The sequence below is a fragment of the Schistocerca cancellata genome, chromosome 2, assembly GCF_023864275.1.
Source record: "Schistocerca cancellata isolate TAMUIC-IGC-003103 chromosome 2, iqSchCanc2.1, whole genome shotgun sequence".
Lineage (NCBI taxonomy): Eukaryota > Metazoa > Arthropoda > Insecta > Orthoptera > Acrididae > Schistocerca > Schistocerca cancellata.
Genome location: NC_064627.1, coordinates 355,505,990 through 355,528,919, shown reverse-complemented (window position 1 = coordinate 355,528,919; position 22,930 = coordinate 355,505,990). Strand labels below are relative to the sequence as shown.

Sequence of the window (22,930 nt, the reverse complement as noted above, 5' to 3'; positions counted from 1 at the left end):
AATAATAAGTCCTTTCTGGTTCTGCCTTGCTCTGAACCCACTATCCAACATGCTAAATAATACAAATTATGGATACAATATTACTGGAACATACCCACACAAAATCACACATTTGCTATACATGGATTATCTAAAACTACTGGCAGCAACAAATCAACAACTCAACCAATTACTAAAGATAACAGAAGTATTCAGCAATGATATAAATATGGCTTTTGGAACAGACAAATGTAAGAAAAATAGCATAGTCAAGGGAAAACACACTAAACAAGATGATTACATATTGGATAACCACAGCGACTGCATAGAAGCGATGGAAAAACAGATGCCTATAAATATCTAGGATACAAACAAAAAATAGGAATAGATAATACAAATATTAAAGAAGAACTAAAAGAAAAATATAGACAAAGACACAAAAATACTGAAAACAGAATTGACAGCAAGAAACAAGACAAAAGCTATAAATACTTAAGTTATACCAATATTGACCTACTCATTTGGAGTAGTGAAATGGAGTAACACAGACCTAGAAGCACTCAATACACTTACACGATCACAATGCCACAAATATAGAATACATCACATACATTCAGCAACTGAAAGATTCACATTAAGCAGAAAGGAAGGAGGAAGGGGATTTATCGACATAAAAAACCTACATTATGGACAGGTAGACAATTTAAGAAAATTCTTTATAGAACGAGCAGAAACTAGCAAAATACACAAAGCAATCACTCATATAAATACATCGGCTACACCACCGCACTTTCATAACCACTTCTACAACCCTTTAGATCGCATAACATCAACAGATGCGAAGAAAGTAAATTGGAAAAAGAAAACACTACATGGCAAGCACCCGTATCATCTAACACAGCCACACATCGATGAAGACGCATCCAACACATGGCTAAGAAAAGGCAATATATACAGTGGGACGGAAGGATTCATGATTGCAATACAGGAGAAAACAATAAACACCAGATATTACAGTAAGCATATTATTAAAGATCCCAATACCACAACAGATAAATGCAGACTTTGCAAACAACAAATAGAAACAGTAGATCACATCACAAGCGGGTGTACAATACTAGCAAGTACAGAATACCCCAGAAGACATGACAATGTAGCAAAAATAATACATCAACAGCTTGCCTTACAACATAAACTTATAAAACAACACGTTCCCACATACAAGTATGCAACACAAAATGTACTGGAGAATGATGAATACAAATTATACTGGAACAGAACCATTATAACAGATAAAACAACACCACATAACAAACCTGACATCATACTCACCAATAAAAAGAAGAAATTAACACAACTAATCGAAATATCCATACCCAATACAACAAATATGCAAAAGAAAACAGGAGAAAAAATTGAAAAATACATCCAACTGGCTGAGGAAGTCAAGGACATGTGGCATCAGGATAAAGCTGACATTATACCAATTATACTATCAACTACAGGAATCATACCACACAATATCCACCAGTACATCAATGCAATACAGCTACATCCAAACGTATATATACAACTACAGAAATCCGTAATTATTGATACATGTTCAATTACCCGAAAGTTCCTAAATGCAATATAATATATACCGTACAGTTAAAAGGAAGTCACGCTTGATCAAGGTCCGCGTCAATTTCCATTTTTGACCAGACATAACGTCTGAGAAAAGAAAGAAAGAAGAAATAATAATAATAATAATAATAATAATAATAATAAGCCTTTTCCCAACATTACGTGTGCCCCCATATAAACAAATTTATTGTTTCGAACACCTTCGAGGGACTCCATTTTATGTGCTGTTTACTATTAAAGAATGCATTAAATTGTTGCTCTTATTCCGTTGGTTTAGATAAAAGTTTCGGTACCAAGAAGAAGATAAATCACCGTCATATTCAAGAATCCGTATAAGATGATGATCAACAAAGATTTTTGTGGAATAAAAAAAGCAGCCCGTTTGCCGTGACCAGGATTCGAACCTGGGTTCTTGCGGCCACAACGCAATGTCCTAACCACTAGACTATCACGGCTGACAGTTATCCGTGCCAGGGAACAGCAACCGCCCCGCGGTGATCACGAGACGCGGAATGTGGACTACTTGCTGACGTCATCGGCTACTCCACAAGGCGGTCATCACACTTTCACATGCCGCTCTGTCGAGCAGTAGAGCGAGGCAGCGAAATCGAGTTTGGAAGAGTTCCTTCATTAACTTGCTTCTTATACAGCTTCTTATACAACTTCGAATAACTGTAAGGGATACCACAAAGTCGACATTATTCTGTAAATAATTATAGATAATTCACCGCATTCAGTGCTTACTTGTTTCAATTTTTTGTGTCTTTCCACAGCCTCATATAGACCTCTGCAATGCTACAAACATTAAGAACTGCGTACCACCTGATGATGATGACTCGCTAAGCGATTCAAAGTCGATAATGGCAAAATAAAAGTTTTTTTACTAATATAAAAGACAACTGGTTGCAGACATTTCTGTTAACTGTTATTCCCTTTTCACACTTCCAAATAATCCTCCATTTATGTTTGTACGATGGCCTGTATTATATAAACATATTTTGCGAACTAACTAGAAATACAGAGTGGTCAGAAACAGTCTAAAAAGCTTGTGAGTGTGTTGCAGGGTTGGTTGAGTTGAGAAATAATTATCAAGAAAAAAATCAATACATTGAACAATATCCGAGTTAATTAGCATTGAAGTTAGCCAATCAGACCGTTGAGACTGCAAATTCAAGCGGCACGCCTGAGACGGTGCCGCTAAACGTATTCTTCGTTTGTCTTCCTAAAACCGAACTACAGAGAGATGCAAAAATTGGATATGGGAGGGAAGCAAGGACTGAACCCAAGCCAAAGGTTAAGTAGCTTCGTACACCATCATCTACGCTACTGAGAACGAATGACACTAATGTATCAGATGGGCCACCTGAATTTGCGTGCGCAACGGCCTCATCGGCTAGCTTCAGTGCTAACTGACTCGGAAACAGAGCAAAGTATCGAATTTATTTCTTAATATTATTTACAACACATCCTATCCTGCAACACTCTTTTTAGCTTTTCAGACTGTTTCTGATCACCCTGCATTTCGCGACTCCTATCGGAATATCGGGTGGTTCCAGTGTTGTACAGTACTGACTTAACTTTTATGACATTAACATTTTACACGCTTAAACATAGGCTGTGGTTCATCCCTGGGCCTTGGTGTAGAGTTAATTCTTCCAAGAGTTAAACACAGCTCAACATGAAATGCGAACAAACATGGTTTGTGACTTCATGTGTTCGGTCTACGCTGTGAAAATTTTGCTGTGTGACTTACCAAATTATCACTACAAGTACAAATAATATTACTTTAGCGTACTTGATAAAGGAAATCTTGATGCACACCATTAGCTGCACTTCAAAAGTATTTATTTGACAGACGCGTATTCGACCATACAGTCCACCATCGGTGGCATATACTGCGCGCGTCTATATCAAACAACGGGTCCGTCAAGTATAAAATCTTCATGCAGGTTAAAAATGACCTAGATCTTTGCAGTATACAGATCTACGTGTGTGCATGTTGATACTGTGAAACGCTTAACGACCACACTTCCTGTTCATATAGAACAATTCGTAGTATGATCTTCTAATCTTTATAAGTGTAACTGCAGTCTCGTTTCTGTACAAATTGTAGATAATCTTTATTTGTCCTTATTTAATCTTTAACAAGAATTTCGAAGAGTGTAGCCCAGTCAACCTTCTCAAAAGCTTTCTGTAAGTCTCCAATATTTCAAACGTAGCCTTACCTTTCTTTATCCAATCTTCTGATGTATGTCGTAGCGTCCCTACATTTCTCTAGAATCCGATCTGGTTTTCACCGAGGTTGTCCTCTACTATTCTTCCATTCTTCTGGACGTATTTCTTGCCGGTGTTTTGCAATCATGACTTATTGATCTGGTAGGTAATATTCACACCTTTCAGAACCTAACTCTTTGGCATTGTAATTCTGGCACCATTGTTGAAGTCTGAAGTCGCCTATTTCATGTATCTTGCAATAGTTTTGTTATGGCTGGCTCTCCCTTGAATCTCAGTAACTTTGAGGGAATGTCGTCTATTCTAGGGACTTTGTTTCGACTTACGTCGTTCTGTGATCTGTCAAGTTCTTCTCGCAGTATCATACTTTTCGTCTTATCTTTAGTTGCTATAACACTGTTCGTGTTCATTTCCTTGTATATATTTCCCCTAATCTCTCAACTTTACCTTCTTGCTTAGTACTGGCTTGCCATCTGAATTCGATATTCAGTTACTTCCCTTTTCTCTAAGTTCTCTTTAATTTTTCTCTATGCGGCATCTTCTTTTCCCCTAGTCATCCATGCTTCTAGTGTTAGTGCTCTCTAATTTTTCACTTTGTCATTCTCATTTTTTTACGCGTTTGAATTCCCTTTCGCCTGCTACATTTGCTGAACTTTTGTATTTTCTCGTTTCATTAGGACGTTGCATGTTATCCAAAGGAGGAGAAGGAGGACGGGATTAATGGTTAACGTCTCGTCGACAACGAAGTCATTAGAGACGGAGCACAAGCTCGGATTAGGGAAGAATGGAGAAGGTAAGCGGCGGAGTCCTTTCGAAGGAACCATCCCAACATTTGCCTTAAGCGATTTAGGGAAATCACGGAAAATTTAAATCAGGATGTCCGGACGTGGGTTTGAAGCGTCGTCCTCCTGAATGCAAGTGCAGTTGTTAACCACTGCGCCACCTCTCACGGTGCGTTATCCAAAGATTTATGGTGTTCATAAACTTTTTGCCTCTTGGATCCTCTGCAGCTTTCTCTATTTCGTCTCTGAAAGTCACCCATTCGTTCAAATGGCTGTGAGCACTATGGTGGGACTTAACATCTGAGGTCATCAGTCCCATAGAACTTAGAACTACTTAAACTACTTAAGGACATCACACACATCCATGCCCGAGGCAGGATTCGAACCTGCGACCGTAACGGTCGCGCGGATCCAGACTGAAGCGCTTAGAACCACTCGGCCACACCGGCCGGCCACCCATTCGTCTTCTATTGTATTCCTTTCCTCCATTTTAATTTATTGTTGCCTCGTTTTCCGTTTGAAACTCTCAACAACCTCTGGTTCTCTCAATTCATCCGGATCCCATCTCCTCAGTTTCCAACCTTTCTGCAATTTCTTGAGTTCTGATCTGCAGTTTATAACCACTAAATAATAGAGAGAATCCATTTCTGTCCCTCTAAATGTTTTGTATGTTACAGTTATTATAGGAACAAACGAAAGGGGGCGGTAGAGGACAATGAAACAAACAAATAATCCTATTAAACGTAGGTCCGGGTCCAATGCTTTTTCTGAAACGAAGTATACACATGTGCAGTCATATCAAAGTTACAACACTGTTAATGTCTGAGGCCACGTTCTGGATGACGTTCCTTGTGGTGGAAGGATTCTTATGTTGGACATGCATGATGATGCACAGGCACAATTTAATGTAGCTGTTCTGGAATACGTAGCACGAATCTTCGACAAGTGAATCGGTCGTGGATCGCCAACAGCATAGCCTCCCAGGACACAGGACTGGAACTGTTGGAATTTTTCTTTGTGAGAATATTTAAAAGTTTCTGTGTTTTCCAGCCCTGATGAAAGGGTCGATGAACTCCGGAAACACACTGCGGATGTGCGGATGGCTGTCAAAGCATTCAGAACCAGATTGGGTTTCTTGAACGTGTCCAAGTATCGATGAGAAAACGTGCTGAAATCATGAAATCAGCTTTCACATGAACAGTGGCATGTGGAACATTCGTTGTAATGCATTTATCCTCAGGTGCATATCTTCAGTTTGGATCCTAGGGAATTCCGTTACAAGGTGTTCATGTGCTCAGTCGTAATACGTCGTATCGGGAAAACAATTGCCTTCCGGGGCAATGTTTTATTAAGATTCTTTGCTTGTTTCATTGTTCTCCACTCGTTTCTTTCCTTTGTACCGAAAATATTCAAGCGTCCTGTATAATATCTTCGAAGCTTGCAGTTGTCTCCAGATCTCTTCGACGTAAACATCCTGCTTTCATGATTCATAAACCAAGTAATAGCAATGATTAAACTACGATTAGCGCAAAGTTCTAGCACACAGCTTCCCTTTTTATTTCTTTCCCGCGGTTCAGGTTCTCCTCCTATATTTTGGTCTCCTCGTTTCCCTATTTTCGCGTTCCAGCTCACCATCACAATAAAATTTCCGTCTCCCTTAGTATTTTAATAGTTTGTCATCACACATTTTTCTCTTCATCACTTGCCGACAGTATATAAACTTGTGCTGCTGTGGTGAGTGTTTGCTTCGTGTCCGTCCTGGAAACGATAATGCGTTCCCTGTGCTGTTCGTAGTAACTTACCAGCCCTCCTATTTCCTAGTTCATTATTAAAATTAATTTTGCATTGTCTCTGATCGATTTTGTGTTAATAACCCTGTGCTGACTTGAACAGAAGTCCTGTTCTTCCTTCCACCGCACTTCACTAATTCCTTCTACATCTAATTACAACCTTTCCACTTCCATCTTTAAATTCTCTGATCTACCTATCCGATTAAAACATCTAACATTCTGCGCTCCGACTAGACTATTTTACCTCAAAAATATTTCACTCAAGAGGATTCCATCATCTTTAACCCATACAGTAAAGTTACAAGTCATCAGGAAATAGAATGAATACAGTTTGCACCTGTTTCCAGCTGTTTACAGTACCAACATAGGAAAAGCTAAAGTACAAGGACAAATGAAAGAATCGTCATCCTCCCTATTGCTCCTGCAACTGTTGAAAAGGCTGCTGCTCCAACTCAGGAACCACAGGTTTGTCTGATCTCTCCACTGTGGTTGTACTAGCGGTACAGCTATATGTATCGTTACCTCAGCAAGGTTCATAGTAGGGTTTGAAGGTTTATCTCCATCAATGAATAAATTCTGTACGTGTGAATACTACGATTCCCGCGGTGTCCGTGGTATAGAGTCAGTCGGATTCTAATGTAGTTTGTCATAATTTGTAATCTGTTAAGATCTGTCAAGACCTTATCAGTAGCGTGCTTTCACTAGAATTCTACTCGCCTGATTGCTTTCTGACTGCAGTGTTACAAATGTTTGGCGATGAACTCTGATGTTAGATGCGGTAAACGGATACCTGAGGTGCAAGAGTTTTGAGATTTCTCCTCTAGCGCTCCAATTCAAGCAGGCTCATCTTCATAATATCTACAGTGTGCTGTATCCACCATTCGATGCCGTAAAGGAACCTAAGAAGATACGTGTCCAAACCAATATGGGCTGGTAATTGAGTAAAATAGACGTGTTAGTGCTAATGTGACACCAGATTTTGAATCATGCGTTTTACCAAAAACATAAAATTGCTAAAAATTTAAAATTTTGCGCTGTACGTCTTTTTACGAATGTAAACACAATTAATTATGTACGTCTTATCTAAATGTCAAATGAAGACATTTGCCTGAAGGGCTGTATTATAAGATGGTAGTTGCCATGCTTCTGTGAAGAATTAAGACGTGATTCGTTGATTTGTTTGTTTTGTGTAGAAAATCAGCTGAATTCTACATTAGTTTCTGGCAGGATACGATAATAATAACAAAAAAGTAAACACTTCCTTGATGTCTCAGCCGCAGAAAAGGAAGGAAATGCGTCCTTTTTAGGGTTCCGTACGTCAGTGTTAGACTGTTAAGAACAATCTTTCTCAGGAACGGATGGACGTATCAAACTGAAATTTATGTCACAGACTAACGTCTACGGTCCGTCTGCGATGTAAAACTTTAAGCTTCTGCGTCAATGTTGTCAAAAGACACGATAGTTTACGTCACATATTTTGACACTTGTAAACTCAGTCATCAAAACCTACAGGATACTTCCCGTTGACCTAGAATCGTGAAATCTGGGAAGAAACAAGGCTTTAGAGCGTAAGTAAAGAAAAAAAAAACAGAAATTTGTTAATTTGTAATTGTATCATTTTTTTTGTCATTTTATCCGTCTTACAACCTGTCTGTCTATTGAAGCCCCCTTTTCGCAGGATTGGGTGGACGTATCAAGTTGAAATTTATGTCACTAAAGTCCACCATCTCTTGACGGTGTAAAACATTTAAACATCTATATCAACGAAACCAAAAGATACGGCCATTTATGTCACATATTTTGATATCTTGCCAGTACCGATTTCGATAACAAGCAAAAGCTGAAATTCTCGATTCCCGGGCTGGGTGAACTATACAGGGTGTTACAAAAGCGTACGGCCAAACTTTCAGGAAACATTCCTCACACAGAAAGAAAGAAAATATGTTATGTGGACATGTGTCCGGAAACTCTTACTTTCCATGTTAGAGCTCATTTTATTACTTATCTTGAAATCACATTAATCATGGAATGGAAACACACAGCAACAGAACGTACCAGCGTGACTTCAAACACTTTGTTACAGGATATGTTCAAAATGTCCTCCGTTAGCGAGGATACATGCATCCACCCTCCGTCGCATGGAATCCCTGATGCGCTGATGCAGCCCTGGAGAATGGCGTATTGTATCACAGCCGTCCACAATACGAGCACGAAGAGTCTCTACATTTGGTACCGGGGTTGCGTAGACACGAGCTTTCAAATGCCCCCATAAATGAAAGTCAAGAGGGTTGAGCTCAGGAGAGCGTGGAGGCCATGGAATTGGTCCGCCTCTATCAATCCATCGGCCACCGAATCTGTTGTTGAGAAGCGTACGAACATTTCGACTGAAACGTGCAGGAGCTCCATCGTGCATGAACCACATGTTGTGACATACTTGTAAAGGCACATGTTCTAGCAGCACAGGTAGAGTATCCCGTATGAAATCATGATAACGTGCTCCATTGACCGTAGTTGGAAGAATATGGGGCCGAATCAAGACATCACCAACAATGCCTGTCCAAAAGTTCACAGAAAATCTGTGTTGATGACGTGATTGCACAATTGCGTGCGGATTTTCGTCAGCCCACACATGTTGATTGTGAAAATTTACAATTTGATCACGTTGGAATGAAGCCTCATCCGTAAAGAGAACATTTGCACTGAAATGAGTATTGACACATTGTTGGATGAACCATTCGCAGAAATATAACCGTGGAGACCAATCAGCCGCTGATAGTGCCTGCACACGCTGTACATGGTACGGAAACAACTGGTTCTCCCGTAGCACTCTCCATACAGTGACGTGGTCAACGTTACCTTGTACAGCAGCAACTGCTCTGACGCTGACATTAGGGTTATCGTCAACTGCACGAAGAATTGCCTCGTCCATTGCAGGAGTCCTCGTCGTTCTAGGTCTTCCCCAGTCGCGAGTCATAGGCTGGAATGTTCCGTGCTCCCTAAGACGCCGATCAATTGCTTCGAACGTCTTCCTGTCGGGACACCTTCGTTCTGGAAATCTGTCTCGATACAAACGTACCGCGCCACGGCTATTGCCCCATGCTAATCCATACATCAAATGAGCATCTGCCAACTCCGCATTTGTAAACATTGCATTGACTGAAAAACCACGTTCGTGATGAACACTAATCTGTTGATGCTACGTACTGATGTGCTTGATGCTAGTACTGTAGAGCAATGAGTCGCATGTCAACACAAGCACCAAAGTCAACATTACCTTCCTTCAATTGGGCCAACTGGCGGTGAATCGAGGAAGTACAGTACATACTGAGGAAACTAAAATGAGCTCTAACATGGAAATTAAGCGTTTCCGGAGACATGTCCACATAACGTATTTTCTTTATTTGTGTGTGAGGAATGTTTTCAGAAAGTTCGGCCGTACCTTTTTGTAACACCGTGTATACACACATAATGAACTTTATAAAGAACCCTTGGTGCACGTGTCTTACTCGCACTTATCCGGGCCTTTTTGTTATTATATGGAAAACCCGTGGCCGTGGTGTTCTAGCAGGTAGAGCGTTAGACTCATGCTCTGGAGATACCCGGTTCAGTCCCAGGCAGGAACGTGGAATTTTCTTCGTTTCAGTCCCTCCAGGGCGGCTCCAGGTCCACTTGTCTTGCTATAGCATTGAGTACTGGGGATTTTTCCCGAGAGTTAAAGGCGGCCGGAGCGATCGATTCGTCCCCTTCCCCCTCCTAGTATCGCGGCTGCCTTCCACCTGCAGTCAGGAAAGGAGCGCCTTTCCTTTTTATATGGACAGTCGGCACCAGAGAGATAGTTTACAATAATTTGGAGGCTGAGGTATGGAATAAAAGTAGAGTGAGTGTATCGGATGGAGGTGTGGATGCTACGCAGAGTTACGTATGTATGGGATTGGATAGTTCTGCAGTGGACACAGAGTTTAGCAATAGCATTTGGAACGAGAGAAGCGGAGTCATAATGAGGAAAAAGGAATGGAGGATCCGTTATATCTGGTAGTATGAGTAAACGTCATGACATTTAGAATGGTGTGTTTGTGGAAGATGGCAGTTTTATTGGTAGAAAATATGGGGATTGTGAGAATGTTGGTGGGGGGGTTGTGGTGATACGGTGCAGCTGAGTACTAGGATTAAACTTTAGGAAGCCGGATAGTAAGGTAAACACACACGCGTGCCACGAGGGTGAGGAGACGGAGGAATCGGACGAGCTGCCGGTGGCCTCGTGTTGCAGTGAGTAACTGCACGCAGAAAACAAAACATTATGTTGAGCATTCAAATTTGAGATGAAAGTTATAAATTTATTGAAGAAGTCCTGCTGAAGTTGACAAAAATATGAACAAAATAGTTTATGGTTTTACAGCTATAGATCATGAACTAACGTAATTCTCAAGTTCAGTCAGGTAGTAGTTTTAGTCTGTTGCAGACGTTCTTGTGGCATTTGGTAAGTGCGAGGATGCGGGTAAGTTTAGTGTCAAATGATGAGATATTGTGGTGGATTAGTCATAAACAGGAGGATAAAATCCACGGCAATGGAAGTGGCAGCTGATATGATTTATAATTTTTGCCACGGTTCGGGTAGTTTCATCTTGAGAAGTCATAAATTATACCAGGAAATGAAGTGTGTTACTGTAATGTATTAATCTGAGATACGAGTTTTGGCTATAAAACTAGTGCTGTCACAGAGTAAGAACGCATGCACCAAAGATGAACGACCAATTGCGTGAAGTGTGAAGCTTTCCCACTCAAATACGGCATCTCTGGTGTCTGCAGACAAATCAATGTGGCCTTGGCCTTAGTTTATGTGAGAGCTGTTATTTTGTTTTGTCGGAAAAATGATGGAGCGACGAATTGTCGTGAAGTTCCTCATGAAACTTGGAAAAACTGCTGCTGAGACCTATCTGTTAATAAAAGAAGTGAATTGCTAGTACAGTATATCACGTACGCGAGGTTTTGAGTGGTTCAAGCGTTTCCGAGATGCTCCAGAAGATGACAATGAAGATGACTCACACGCGGGACACCCTTCAACATAAAAAACGGATGAAGATATTGAAAGAGTAGGTAATCTGATTCGATCTGACCATCGGTTGAGTATCAGATCAATTGCTAAAACAGTAGAAATTTTCAAACAATGCTTAAGGCTAATTTTAGACTCCCAATTTAACAAAAGCGTGTACGAAACTGGCACCGAAAATTCTCATGAATAAAAAGAATTTCGTGAAAATATTTGTACCGACATTTCGAATACAACTAAAAATGACCCTAACTACTTGTAAAGCATGGTAAAATGTGATGAATCTTGCTTTTTCACTTATGATCCAGAAACAAAGCAGCAATCCATGCTCAGGAATGGCCCAACTTATCCGAGAGCGAAAAAGGCTCCAACGAGCAAATCAAGCTTCAAAATGATGATTGTCGATTTCAGTATTCGTGGAACTGTGTATCTTCACTGGGTTCCTGAAGGCCAGACTATTGAGCACCGTTATTACTTTGGAGTTCTTGTTCAACAACGTGAGAAAAAAAGAAAAAGCAAAGACATGAATTGTGGAAGAACAAGTCATGGGTTCTGCACAAAGACTACGCACCGGCTGATACTGTATTGTGTGATAGGAGGTTTCTGATGAAGTACAGCATCCCAGTGTTAGGTTAGCCACTTTATTCCCCTGACCTCTAGCACCATGTGACTCTTGTCTGTTCCCCAAGTTCAAATTTGCACTAAAAGGGACAAGTTTACAATCTGTTGAGGCAGTGAAAGAAAAAGCAGCTCGCATCATCAAGCAGCTCACAGATGAGTTCCAGCACTGTTTCCATTAATGGTAAACTCGCACGGAGCGTTGTAGGCACAGAGGAGGTGCGTATACTGAGGGTGAATAACTAAATATTGAAATAAAATGTTTTACGGCAACAGTTTCGTTATTTTATAGCCACATCTCGCATTTATGACTCAACCTACTAGTAACCTCTTCTGGTGATTCCTTTGTGGATTTGCCCTGCAACTATTGCGATTTTTATATGTTGCAAGGTTTCTTACACCACTGGTACATTAAAATTGCTACACCACAAAGATTCCGTGCTACAGACTCGAAATTTAACCGACAGGAAGAAGATGCTGTGATATGCAAATGATTAGCTTTTCAGAGCATTCACACAAGGTTAGCGGCGGTGGCGACACCTACAACGTGCTGACATGAGGAAAGTTTCCGACCGATTTCTCATACATAAACAGCAGTTGACCGACGTTTCCTGGAGAAACGTTGTTGTGATGCTCGTGTAAGGAGGAGAAATGCGTACCATCATGTTTCCGACTTTGATAAAGGTCGGATTGTAGCCTTTCGCGTTTGCGGATTATCGTATCGCGACATTGCTGCTCGCGTTGGTCGAGATACAATGACTGTTAGCAGAATATGGAATCGTTGGGTTCAGGAGGGTAATACGGAACGTCGTTCTGGATCCCAACGGCCTCGTATCAATAGCAGTCGAGATGACAGGCATCTTATCCGCATGGGTGTAACGGATCGTGCAGCCACGTCTCGATCCATGAGTTAACAGATGGGGACGTTTGCAAGACAACAACCATCTGCACGAAAAGTTCGTCGACGTTTGCAGCAGCATGGACTATCAGCTCGGAGACCATGGCTGCGGTTACCCTTGACGCTGCATCACAGACAGGAGCGCCAGCGATGGTGTACTCAACGACGAACCTGGGTGCATGAATGGCAAAACGTCAGTTTTTCGGATGAATCCAGGTTCTGTTTACAGCATCATGATGGTCGCATCCGTGTTTGGCGACAACGCGGTGAACGCACATTGGAAGCGTGTATTCGTCATCGCCATACTGGCGTATCACCCGGCGTGATGGTATGGGGTGCCATTGGTTACACGTCTCGGTCACCTCTTGTTCGCATTGACGACATTTTGAACAGTGGACGTTACATTTCAGATTTGTTACGACCCGTGGCTATACAATTCATTCGATCCCTGCGAAACCATACATTTCAGCAGGATAATGCACGACCGCATGTTGCAGGTCCTGTACCGGCCTTTCTGGATACAGAAAATGTTCAACTGCTGCCCTGGCCAGCACATTCTCCAGATCTCTCACCAATTGAAAACGTCTGGTCAATGGTGGCCGAGCAACTGGCTCGTCACAATACTCCAGTCACTACTCTTGATGAACTGTGGTATCGTGTTGAAGCTACATGGGCACCTGTATCTGTACACGCCATCCAAGCTCTGTTTGACTCAATGCTCTGGCGTATCAAGGCCGTTATTACTGCCAGAGGTGGTTGTTCTGGGTACTGATTTCTCAGCATCTATGCACCCAAATTGCGTGAAAATGTAATCACATGTCAGTTCTAGTATAATATATTTGTCCAATGAATACCCGTTTCTCATCTGCATTTCTTCTTGGAGTAGCAATTTTAATGGCCAGTAGTATATTTTCCATAATGCTATTACCTCTCAATATCGCCACGATCTTACAAGTAAAAGCTCTTATTTTTTGACGGTGTTGTAGATTATGGTACACAACTGAAACGTCACAGTACTCATTTCCGCATTTCGACGACTCAAACAGACTTCAATTCCGTTCTCTGACGGATGCATTGACAAACGCAGTTATCTCTAGCTGAACAAATACGCGAATGAACTAGATGTGTAAATTAAAGCAATATATCGACTGGTGCCATATGGCTCTGCCGGAAAGAGGGGAAGCAGAAGAGGGGAAGGCGCCGTTGTGATTAAATTGAGCGGTCATGGGCATCGGGCAGCGGAGATTCGGGATCAGATGGGTCGCGCGCGTGTAGTTTCCCGCGTGGCTACAGCAGAGGACGGCGGTAAAGCGAGTCCTAGGGCAAACAGCCTTCTTTCCAACTAGTGTGCAACGTGGGGACCTTGTGTTGATAGTATTTGTGCCCCAAGTGTTCTGACATTCGGCACCGATATGCACTTACGTTGAAAGGTCTATCCTATACCAGGTAAGGTAGTCCACTTCAAACTGATTCTATAGAAACAGGAAGCGATATAGCACAAAACGGAAGTCGATTTCTGGCTCTTGGCTCCAGTGACCACGGTTCTGAGAAATAAAATTACACATTATCGGTACACATTGCGTAAGTATTTCTGTATTTCTGATCTCAATGGAACGTCATTAGTTAGAACCCGAACGCGTTCATCTATTTTCACGAGTGTTTGAGTGTCACAGTGAAACATTGAGCTAGAGTCCATATTCCCTTGTCAGCTTACTGTGATAAGTGTCCATCTGTGTCGTGTGAAAGATGAGTTCTTGCGAAATGTTGTCTTGAGTTTGCACTGTTACTAATGCTTGTGACAGGGAAAGAAGTGAGAGGGCAAAAATCGGGGCCGATACACAGTTCATTCTTCTCGGCTACAACTAAGGACACCCAATCCTACTGCCGACAATGTCGCACGTCTTCACTGTGTGGCACAGTTTTGCGATTTAAGGCGGGACATTGTTGGCCTTTCTAATGATAAGGAATATTACGGTACTACTTCTTCTCCCTTGCTAGGAAAATACTGGAAACAAAAATTTAGTCCATATCAATTCGAACCGGGCATGTACAGTACAGGTCGTGTGCTACAACGCTAGACTCCGTGTAATGAACCTGTTATGGGGGAAGAACACTTTTCAGATTTTTATACAATTTTAACCAACACCATCACGACATAAGTAGATTGAAGTACAAATTCAAGCGTTGCGTAAAACCAACTGTCTAGTGGGACATTGCCCATCAGGTGTACGATAGTCAATTTTCTTGTATGTACACAATTTTTTTCTTGGATGATTATGTAACAGTGTGGCACGTGCTGTTTAAAGTCCCACACTACCCATGCTCTTAAGGAATATGTATTCAGTGTTAACGAAATTTCTGACAGGCATTTGGCTAATGAAGTAATTACTGCATTCTTAATTTTGGGACGTCTAATAGGTAGAGGGTCGCTTCAACTTGAGTGTCCCAGGAACCAGTCGTTAGAAATAACAAGCCATAACGCAAACTTATCATTCACCAAACCCTAGAGTGGCCACTGTATCTTGTGAAAAAAAGATTGTTGTCTTTATGGGAAACATTGTTAAACGTTACGGAGTGGACTGTATGAAAAGCCCTGTAGATGGAAATGGTTATACGCCAAATTCCTTTGCCCGACAAAGCTTTCTTGTTAACTAAATAGATATCGTCGCTGGATGATGTCGAAATTTACAGAACTGGAGTTTCATGCTTTTGTATGCATGCTACAGTCAGAAATAACAGATAAGACCAGTACGGCAGTACCGCTGTTACGTCCACTTTCCGATGCTTTCGGAGATACCATACACAGATCTGGCACGATTTCCACCAGTTTGCTATCTCTGTGCCCTTTCCTTAAGAAATTATCAAATTCCATAGAGGAATTAAGTTGTTTTATATTTCACGCATAACTGTTTTAATCCCCACAGATAAAAAGTTACGAATGGTAAGACTTCCGGCATTTTATTTACATTTTCCATTTGACTGTAATGTCATTTGTAGCCTTCGATCCATTTATAAAACGTCAGGAATTATGTGGTCCATCTTTGTATATCTCAATATTTTGAGATAGGCCTATCGGTCCATTCATTTGAAATCTCATTATGAACCTCCAGAGAGCTACTGCGTTATCTAAATGACGGTACATACAAATTCTCATTTGCATTAAAACGCTTAAAAAGTTTCACTTTTATAAATTATTTTTCAGCTAATATTCGCTGACAAGTGACCTTGATTATTACGCACAGTTTTTAAAGACCAATATGTTAATACAGCAATTTACAAGAATTCTGCTAAATATCTACAATATCGTACACAGATGTAACATGTATGTGTTTTCGCTGACTTCCATCTTCCGTTATGATCGATTACCTGATTTCTTTGACATCGCTGAATGATTATCGCTGGATGTATTGTGTAAACTGAGATCAGCTGATCGAGCCGTTAGTTTCCTTGTGACTGCGGCTAGTGTCAGTACACACTTAACACATTTGTTACTGTGATGACGTTCGCAACTGCTGACGCTATGAGGCAAACCTATAACATAAGATATGACAAGGTTTCATGTTCACAGAGTATGTTTTTCATGATTTTTTGACTCTAAAGAACATTTCTTGCAACAATAATATTCGTAAGTATTCTTTACATTCAAAAATTATTTTTAGAGCCTTCAGGTAAGATTAACTTACAATTTGTGTTCATGTTTAGGTCGACTGAAGATGATCTTTTGATCGAAACTCGTCCCGACAGTGAGAAAGTATACTTTCAGCAGTTTTTTGTGGTTGACAGTGTCTTTCGTGAAATAATATGAAGCTGTGTAAAAGTGCTTAAAGAGAAAAAAATTGTCCAAGTACAGTTAGCCTCATAAAAAATAACGAAAACATATCGGTATTGCTCGTTGCGTACTGTTATATCGCTACTACTAGTTTCTATTCTTTACTTGCCCCGTAAACTACCCGTATAATTCCCAAAGTCGATTTTTTAAAGAATAGAACTCTCATGTATAAAGCTTCAAACGTCATATTACTCTACAAATCAGTTCCTGTGTTAAACATGTATCGTTAAGCACGTAAGAGGAAAAAGTTTAGAAAAGGTTTGAAATATTGTTTAATGTTTGTGAAAGTCGCAAAGTTCTCTCATTATCAAACAGAGGCTGAGTACAATCTGGGTAATTTGAGCTCCGTTTTAAGCAAAAGCTAGTTTTTCACGCATCTCACTGTTTATGACGCATACCTCCCGAACTATGTGTCGCACAATGATATAATTTTGCTGGTACATTCAGTGGTATATGTGGATACTGTCTACAAGAAGTGTTGCCAATAGAGATAGTAGTAAATAAATGTAAGTTAAAACGTCATAGTTGATGCTGAAGTCTTACTGCATGAGCAGTGAAAATGCGTAAACGATAAACTTTTTTCCCTTCATTTAATTTGTGGAGGATGCCAGCGGGAATAATTTTCGAAAAGGTTTGCGGTTGTATTTAAAGTATGTTGGAAGTAGCTAAGTGTTCACATTCTCAAGTACTCGGTGAACATACTTTGAGTAAATTGTGCACTGTGAGTTAAGCCGCCTCAATACATAACGTATTTTCCTGACTATAAGACGCTATGGACTATAAGACAAACCTTAACTTTTAAGCAATTTTAAAAAATAACATTTTTACCATTTTTATTATTAGACTGCAAAGCCAGACTAAGGAAAATTATTGGCATATAAAACCGAACTAACCTTTAAAATCCATGAAAATCGTCGCCTGAACTTTAACTTTCTTCTTCTTCTTCGTCATCGTTGTCTCTTCATATATAAGATGGACTTAACTGCCATCGAGAGCGTTAATTACGCCGCACTTCTTGAACGATTTAACAGTAATATCTTCTCTCACTCTAGACCACGACAGTTTTATCCACTGACACACTTCATTGTAGGTTGTTTTAAAGCTCCTTTCGGCATGACTTCATGTTGGGTTTCATCCATCATGCATTTGTTCCATTCTTCCCTCATAAACTTTAAATAATTTATTTATCGAGACATCAAGAGGTTGTAATTGTGAAGTAAGTCCTCCCAGAACAACAGCAGGCTCTGTATTTCCCGGTCTTAATTTATGTTTCACAGCATTTATCAAATGACTACTAAATTCCAGAATGAGATTTTCACTCTGCAGCGGAGTGTGCGCTGATATGAAATTTCCTGGCAGATTAAAACTGTGTGCCGGACCGAGACTCGAACTCGAGACCTTTGCCTTTCGCGGGCAAATGCTCTAGCATCTGAGCTACCCAAGCACGACTCACGCCCCGTCTTCACAGATTCACTTCGGCCAGAATCTCGTCTCCTACCTTCCAAACTTTACAGAAGCTCTCCTGCGAATCTTGCAGAACTAGCACTCCTGAAAGAAAGGATATAAGGATGTTGTGGAGACAGGGCTGTGGCTAAGCCATGTCTCCGCAATATCCTTTATTTCAGGAGTGCTAGTTCTGCAAGGTTCGCAGGAGAGCTTCTGTAAAGTTTGGAAGGTAGGAGACGAGATACTGTTGACTACTAAATTGTTGTAACACAAGAGAGCTCTTCTTCAATAAAGCACTTTTCCTTCTTTCTCACACTATGTTAATCTTTCATACCAACCTCGTCCTTCCAACCCTTGTCACGTACGTGAACACCACCAACAGGTGAGATTTCAGAAGGTTTTGACACTGTTTTGCGCTTGAAAATGATCATTGGATTAAGTTTGATACCTTCAGCTCAACTTGACAGGAAAACAGTGTAATGCATTTTTCCATGTCCACTTCTTTTTATAGTCACTGTTTTAGCACCTTTCATGCGGCACATCAAATATCAGAGGAGTTTCATCCATATTCATCCATATTCATCCATATTCGCTATTTGGCTTAGTTCCACACTGGTTTTCTTTCGATGATGGATGACAAAGCGATGGAAAGATATTTTCTCTTCATATACTTGTAGCATTTTCTGAGATTTTGGTTTTGGTTCGCGTGTTTAGTCCATGACGCTTTATAAATTTCCACAGCAGCGCTAGCTTATGAGCGTGTATTTGATTCATGATTGTATTAATTCCAGTGCCATTTTGAACGTGCACTTGAACTCATTTCAATACGTCATCTTCTAATTTTGGCCGTATAGCATTCAGTGCTCTAACTGCATGTTTAGTCTCCCTGATTTTCTTCAGTTCTTCTTTACTAGGCAGCAAATCGCGAATGATTTTTTCTGTTGGTGGAGGGCCGAAATGCAGCTCAGCTACTCTGTTTCCATGTTCTTCTGCACATGCTATTACTTTCAAATTATAGCCCGCATCGTATGGATACCTTTTATTTTTTTCCATTACGAAATTAGCTACTACTCGTAAGGAAAATATTGTACTGTTACCGATGGCACAAATCACTTTCAGTTAAAGTTCACTGGCGCCGTAGACTCCAATGGCGCCTTATAGTTTCGACAGTGTTCTGTGTTTGTGATGGCGGGGCGGGAGGGAGACAATGTTATCAAGCTTGTGAGTCCCCAAAATTCATGATAGTCACATCGGTGCACTACTGCTGCCAGTCGAATCCTATGTTGCCAGATAGAGAAAGATCTCCCGCGGCATCGAATATATGGCCATTTTTAAGACTGGCGGGAATTTTAACCAAACAATGGACATTTTTGATTAAAGTATAAAAAGCACCTGAATTTTTGAGGCAATTTTTAGAAGAAAAAGTGCGTCTTGTAGTCTATAAAATACGGTATGCACAATATATAATTGTAATACTATTCTTACCGTGTTAAACTTTAACATAAGATTAAACCTGTTAATGAGCAGATTTTGATAGCATTTTAAATTTTTAAATCCAGTCAGTAATATGTGGAATACTGAAAATAAAATTTTTGTTGCCCTGGAAGCCATTAGATAGGCAACCTTAGTTTGGTGTGTAAATTGGGTTAACCGTTTAGTAATATACGAGTAAATGGCACATCAGTTCGTTCATGTTACAATTATCACAAAATAACCTTCTACTCGGTGGAGGGGGGAGAGGGGGCGGGAGGAAGAGGTGTTTTCACCTTCTTGTTGTGGTCTTCAGTCCTGAGACTGGTTTGATGCAGCTCTCCATGCTACCCTATCCTGTGCAAGCTTCTTAATCTCCCAGTACCTACTGCAACCTACATCCTTCTGAATCTGCTTAGTGTATTCACCTCTTGGTCTCCCTCTACGATTTTACCCTCCACGCTGCCCTCCAATATTACATTGGTGATCCCTTGATGCCTCAGAACATGTGCTACCAACCGATCCCTTCTTCTAATCAAGTTGTGCCACAAATTTCTCCTCTCCCAAATTACATTCAATATCTCCTCATTAGTTATGTGATCTACCCATCTAATCTTCAGCATTATTCTGTAGCACCACATTTCGAAAGCTTCTGTTCTCATCTTGTCTAGTCTATGTCTTAACATGTTTCACTTCCATACATGACTACACTCCATACAAATACTTTCAGAAATGACTTCCTGATAAATCTATACTCGATGTAAACAAATTTCTCTTCTTCAAAAACGCTTTCCTTGCCATTGCCAGTCTACATTTTATATCCTCTCTACTTCGACCATCATCACTTTTTTTGCTCCCCATGTAGCAAAACTCACCTTCTACTTTAAGTGTCTCATTTCCTAATCTAATTCCCTCGGCATCACCCGACTTAATTCGACTACATTCCATTATCCTCGTTTTGCTTTTGTTGATGTTCACCTTATATTCTTCTTTCAAGACACTGTCCATCCGTTCGACTGCTCTTCCAAGTCCTTTGCTGTCCCTGACGGAATTACAATGTCATCGGCGAACCTCAAAGGTTTTATTTCATCTCCATGGATTTTAATTCCTACTCCGAATTTTTCTTTTGTTTCCTTCACTGCTTGCTCAATATACAGCGTGAATAACATCGGGGAGAGGCTACAACCCTGTCTCACTCCCTTCCCAACCACTGCTTCCCTTTCGTGTCCCTCGACTCTTACAACTGCCATCTGGTTTCTGTACAAATTGTAAATAGCCTTTCGCTCCCTGTATTTAACCCTTGCCACCTTTAGAATTTGAAAGAGAGTATTCCAGTCAACATTGTCAAAAGCTTTCTCTAAGTCTACAAATGCTAGAAATGTAGGTTTGCCTTTCCTTAATCTAGCTTCTAAGATAAGTCGTAGGGTCAGTATTGCCTCACGTGTTCCAGTATTTCTACGGAATCCAAACTGATCTTCCCCGAGGTCGGCTTCTACCAGTTTTTCCATTCGTCTGTAAAGAATTCGTGTTAGTATTTTGCAGCTGTGACTTATTAAACTGATAGTTCGGTAATTTTTACATCTGTTAACACCTGGTTTCTTTGGGACTGGAATTCTTATATTATTCTTGAAGTCTGAGGGTATTTCACCTGTCTCATACATCTTGCTTACGAGATGGTAGAGTTTTGCTAGGGCTGGATCTCCCAAGGCTATCAGTAGTTCTAATGGAATGTTGCCTACTCCCGGGGCCTTTCACTTATGGTGTCAAAAGTTCATCGGCTTTTCGTTGTAAGCTACATAAGTCGTTTGTTTGCAAGCAGAGGATACATTCGCTATGATCTTAAGCATACGAGGCGAACTGCTGAAAATTAAAATGGTACGAATTCGTGTTTCATTCTACACAGCATAGTGGACTGTATTTACAGTGTGAGCAGCTAAGACAAGCCACACGCAAAATATCCAGGATGAGTAGCACGGATTTCTCAACTTATAGCGGACAATATGCCAGATTTTCTGACGTATGCAAGTAATTTTTAACGTGTGTAGCTACCTAATTATGACAACGGCATTTCTAATGGAACACTCTAATTTTTCTGGGAGATTGGAAAGAGCCCGTTCTGGAAACATCAGACATAACGCGGGTGGGACTTTCTTTCCATCAGTCTTCTGTCTGGTTTGATGCCACCCGACACAAATTCTTTTCCTGATCCAGCCTCTTCATATGTGAGTAGCGCTTGAACGTTACGTCCTCAGTTATTTGTTGGATGTATTGCAATCTCTGTCTTTCTCTACGGTTTTTACGCTCTACAGCTTCCTCTGTTATCATGAATATTATTTCCTGAAGTCGTAGCATATATATTATCTACCTGTTCCTTTCTTCGGCGATTCTGCGGAGAATCTAGTCATTCCTTATCAGTCCACCTGATTTTCACCGTTCTTCTCACCACATCTCAAACACTTCGATTCTTATCGGTTTTTTTCACTGTCCATGATTCGCTTCTATACAATACTATGCTCCAAACGCAAGTTTTCAGAAATTTCTTCTTCACCTGAAGGCCTGTGTTTGGTACCAGCAGACTTCTCTTTTCCAGGGATGCCCTCTTTCTCTGAGGCACTCTGCTTTCTATGAACTGCTTGCTCCAGCCATAATGGATTATTTTACTTTCTAGGTAGCAGAATTCCTTAACTTCATCTACTTCGTGATCCTCAGTTCTGATAAGTTTCTTGCTACCCTCATTTCTGCTGTTTCTCATTACTTTCGTCTTTCTTCGATCTACTCTGTCCATACTCTGTACTCATTAGTCTGTTCATTCCATTCTGCAGGTTCTGTAATTCTTCTTCACGTTCATAGAGGACAGAAGCGTCATCAACGAATCTTATAATTGATATCCTTTCACACTGAATCTTAATCCCATTCTTGAACCTTTCTTTTATTTCCGTCATTGCTTCTTCGAGGTATAGATTGAACAGTATGGGCAAAAGACTGCAACCCTCTGTTACAGCTTTCTTCATCCGAGCACTTCGTTCTTGGTCTCCCAGTTTCATTGTTCCCTGTTGGTTCTTGTACGTATTGTGTACAACTTGACTTTCCCTATAGTACTCCAGTATGTCTCAGAATATCGAAAATCTTGCACCATTTTTCAAGGTCGAGAAACCCTATTAGTGTGTCTTGATTTTTTCTTCACTATTGCTTCCACTACCAAGCGCAACGTCA

At 40.6% G+C, this 22,930-nt stretch overlaps 1 protein-coding gene and 1 non-coding gene across 2 annotated transcripts in view; one reads left to right on the top strand and one right to left on the bottom strand.

The window, feature by feature from the left end:
• Positions 1-22,930, top strand: part of LOC126154050 (kelch-like protein 10) — a 199,706-nt gene that overhangs the window by 136,635 nt on the left and 40,141 nt on the right. The window lies entirely within an intron of this gene.
• Positions 1,989-2,060, bottom strand: Trnah-gug (transfer RNA histidin (anticodon GUG)). The gene has a single exon. It is a non-coding gene; the product is annotated as a tRNA-His (tRNA).